A 5,000-nucleotide genomic window follows, 5' to 3' on the forward strand; every position below is an offset into this window, starting at 1 on the left:
CATTGAATGTATTGAGTGGGGGGCCCTTCCTGATGGCTTTGTCCTGGGCCCAGCCAAAGCTGTCAGCGGCCCTGCACCTAACCTCACACTGCTCCAGGGACTGTAACCAATACCCTGCACTTAAAATAACTCGCTAAGTTGCTTTGGATAAAAACGTCAGCTAAGTGTAATGCTATGTTATTTTTTTATTTAGACTGGACAGTGAGAGAGACAGTGGGGAGGGAGGACCCAAAACAACCTTGAGCTGGATTTGAACCTGGGTCCACTAGCCCCCTGAGCCATGTCACCCTCTTTGTTGTGATGTCTACTGTGATGTGTCTGGACGTTGTAGTGATTTTTAAAGCAATTCTACTTTTAGGATTTCTAAGGAAATATAAATTATCTATCTGCTAGACTAATGCTTGAGCTGCTCTAGCCCCAGGCAAGACTCTTGACATTACTACTACGTAGTAATGAAATATAAAGTAGTAGAGTAGGAAATTAATATTAGGGGTCCAACAGCAGCCTCATGCATCAGCAAAAATGCATAGGCCTATATTTATGCTTCAGGTGACAGATGTTGGAGATGAGGTTTCACAGTGACAGCAGGCTATCTATATTTCTTCAGTAACAGTGAGCAGTGATGGGCAACCTGTATTCATTGGGTTACAATCATGGGGTGCATTTCTGGAAAGCGTAGTTGTTAGCAGTTAACAACTTTGGTACTAGTTGCCAATGGGAAATTGCATTGCAACTACACTTTCCAGAAATGCCCCCCAGGATGAGAGAGGGACCGACAGTTAAGAGGGCAGAGAGTGAGGGTTTGCAAGAGAAAGAAGGAAGAGGGAGAGAGGGGGAGATGAGAGGGGTGGGGTGGGGTGGGGGGTAGAATAGTAGTAGTAGTAGTAGTAGTAGTAGTAGTAGTAGTACAGTAGCAGTAGTAGTAGTAGTAGTAGTAGCAGCAGTAGTCGTAGTCGGCTAGTAGTAGTAGTAGTAGTAGCTGTAGTAGCAGTAGTAGCTGTAGTAGCAGTAGTAGTAATAGTAATAGTAATAGTAATAGTAATAGTAATAGTAATAGTATTAGTAATAGTAGTACCGGTAGTAGTAGTACTAGTAGTAGTAGCAGTAGCTTTATTGTTCCCCTGTGGGGGAAATTTCCTCTAGTCAATGGAACCTAAGACATGAAAACAAACATAGTCAGATTCCAAAAGCACACGTACCCAAACAACACATTTTCTCATTTAGCAAAAAAGACATTGGACATGGACAGATGTCATCCATCAACAGTGGACAGTCCCAGTTTACTAAACTAAGGGGTGTAACGCGCTCAACTCAAACAAAGTGAACAACTGGGTGCTCATTCCTCGAGAATATATGAATTAAATAAGAGCAGGACAGCACTCCAAGTTTTTGTGGTTTAGTGCCCGTCGGACATTTCAGGGTTAACCTTCTTCAGTGTCGGTTTTGCCCGACACTGAAGAAGATTTACCCCGAAACATCTGGCGGGCAATAAACCACAAAAACTTGGAGTGCTGTCCTGGTCTTTATTTAATTCAGTCCCAGTTTACCCCATAGCGTTCCCATTGTATGGGAAGCAAAAGTTATAAAAGTGTAAAAGTGTCATTCCTGCTCAGGCCTGCTGAAACAGGGTTTGCAAATTAAAGTCTACATTTTTGTTTTGCATTTTGTTAAAAAAAAAAAAAAGGCTAATTGCTTGAGGGATAAAAGATTGCTTTGTTTTGATTTTTTTTTTTTTAAACAGCTGGGTATCTGAATCTACTGATGGCAGCAGCTCAAATGGATGAGAGAGAGAGTGTCAGAGAATGAGAGTGTGAAAGGTGTTAACCAAGGCGTGGGAGAGGCTGTATGATATGGGGGATAGTGTAATAACATTAGGCCATGTTAGATTCCCTTATCCTGTAGTGTGGTGTCATAACAGGAAGTCCCCAGGTGATATTGCTGCCCAGACCTGTCAGCACTGCAGCGGACCTCTAGACAGGCTCATCAGATAGGGGACACCTGACGAAACAGCAGCTCCCCCAAGGCTCAAGGATCTCTCTCTCTCTCTCTCTCTCTCTCTCTCTCTCTCTCTCTCTCTCTCCCTCTCCCTCTCCCTCTCCCTCTCCCTCTCTCTCTCTCTCTCTCTCTCTCTCTCTCTCTCTCTCTCTCTCTCTCTCTCTCTCTCACGCACGCAAGCACGCAAGCACACTCTTACTGTCATGTCACTTTTGCTACCGTATTATTGTGTATGTGTGTATTCTCTCTCTCCCTCTCTCTATCTCCGTCCTGCTGTCTTTCAATTCAATTCAATTCAATTCAATTCATAGAAGCTTTATCAGCATGACTCAGAGAGTGCAGACCTCCTCCAAGGAAGCTGTTTGATAGAACATTTGACGTTATTACGGATCACCACCGAAATTTAATCACTTGTTCCTTTTGCCATTTCCAAAAACTCCACAAAATTTATCCAATTCCGTGCATAACTTTTTGAGATCCTGCTGACAGACAAACAAACAGATAAACAGACAAACCAACGTGACCAAAAACATAACCTCCTTGGTGGAGGTAATTATGCAACTTTAACTGCTGTAGATGGATGTGATTAAAACGCGACTCTGTGATGAAATGTCATTTTGTAACTCTCCTCACTTGTAGAAAACAGAGTTATGAATTTCCTTTTTGTATTTCTAAAACAAACACGCGATTTAGTGGTACACCACTTAATATGAATAGGACACCGCCACAACACAGAGTATTGCTGTTTCATCAGCAGCCATTCAGTGTGGTGGTTTTAATGTGGTTGGGTTGGTTGGAGCATGAGAAGAGTGGTAGCGGTGTTAGTCAGAGACATGCTGTGTGCTTCTGTGGTAGTAGAGCCAGCGTGAGCCTGCATCTTCACAAACACAGACGTGGGCGTGCACACAAACACAAACACACACACACGCACGCACGCACGCACGCACGCACGCACGCACGCACGCACGCACGCACGCACGCACGCACGCACGCACACACACACACACACACACACATGCCTGTATCTACCTGTGCTGTACACAAACATGGACACACATACACACACCAGCATGAGTCTGCTCCAAACACAAAGACACACACACACACACAAATATGAACACAAAGACACACACACACACACACACACACACACACACACACACACACACACACACACACACACACACACACACACACACACACACACACACACACTCACACACACACACAAGCATGAGTCTGCATCTACACTACACATGGGTCTGCACCAGACACAATTCCTTGTGCGCACGCACGAACGCACGCACGCACGCACGCACGCACGCACGCACGCACACGCACGCACGCACGCACGCACGCACGCACGCACGCACGCACACACACACACACACACACACACACAAACAAACACCCACACACCAGCATGAGCCTGCACCAGACGCAAGCACAAGCACACACACGCACGCACACACTGCCCCCCCCCCCAAAAAAAAAAAACACACACACACACACACACACAAACAGTTGTGGACTGGATCAGAGAGGCAGAGGTAGCCTGAGGGGCTCAGACTGATGCCTGCATAGGCAGCAGAACAAGCGGAGTGGAGCTCATGGCTCATAGATGGAGCTCATGGATGCTGCCTACTTCAAAACAAGCACTGATATAGCCACTACCCATACACTACATCCCTTACATAGTAAAACATGTAGTGTTCACTTAACATTTAGACTCAATTGAACTTCTTAAATTCACATTTGGTCCTATCGGGGTTGAATTAACACTGCTTATTTTTTCCACTGTTTACCACTAAAACACCATCACTAAAAGAGTTTAACATTCACCACCAGGCAATACTGTGGCACTAACTATAGGGCACTTGTCTACTCTGCGGCCAACCCAGGTTCGATTCCGGCCTGGGTCCTTTGCGGATCCTTCCCCGTCGCTCTCTCCCCACTCACTTCCTGTCACCACCATCACTGTCCTGTCTCATATCAACAAAAATAAAGGCTTGAAATGCCCCCAAAAATACTTAAAAAGAAAAGAAACATTCACCACCAGACAATTGACAATTTTCTCCACTTCAAGCAATCTTTTCTCCACTACGAGCTGGGTCTTATACATAATGCATCCAATAGTTTCTTATTCAAATATATTTTCTTTCATGCATAATCTCAGTTTGCAGAAATTGGAATATATGACATTTATGTAATTGTCTTGACCTTTGGTCAGAACTCTAAAAGAGAGTTAAAGTTGTGTCAGAGAATCCTACCCTGACCCCTAAGCGTACATGATTTGCAGTATATAGGCATCTCTTAGATGCGTAATCCAGGCATCTCTTTGAATGTAAGGACATGCAGCTTAGTTTGCAGAAATTGAAATATAAGACATTTATGTAATTGTCTTGACGTTTAGTCAGAAATGTAAAAGAAAGTTACATTTGTCTCAGAATTCTACTCTGACCCCCTAATCTACATGGTATAGGCATCTCTTGGATGTATAATCCAGGCTCCTCTTTGAATGTAAGGATACATATTCCAGGGATCTGTTTTTATTATAGGACATGTAGTAATTCAAGGATTTCTGTGCACTGCAGTCTTTAATTTTAGGGATCTTTATGTTGGTCATACTTGTTGCTCTCAGGAACGTTTGTCTGTGTCTTTGCATGGCATAGTTACTGTACTCATTGACATGGCATCTCTGTGGTTCTCATGCACATGGTATCTCTGTGCATGTCATGGCCTCTTATTCAGTCATCATAAACTACATCTTCGCTTTGCCAGCTCTCTCATTACAAGGAGTTATCGTGCAAAGAGTCCCACTACCTTGTGAAACTAAGTTACCCAGACCTGCAGGTGTCGTGTGTGTCGAAATGAGCTATCTGTCGAACGGAGCTCCCAAGCCATTAGGGACTGTTCGTTATTTATTTTTGGGGTCGCCGGAAGATGTCCACCTTTGATCGTCAAATTTTGCATGACCCTCCCCTAACGAGCTTCAAAACTTTGAT

Source organism: Engraulis encrasicolus, chromosome 14 (assembly GCF_034702125.1).
Source record: "Engraulis encrasicolus isolate BLACKSEA-1 chromosome 14, IST_EnEncr_1.0, whole genome shotgun sequence".
NCBI classification, from domain to species: Eukaryota; Metazoa; Chordata; class Actinopteri; order Clupeiformes; family Engraulidae; genus Engraulis; species Engraulis encrasicolus.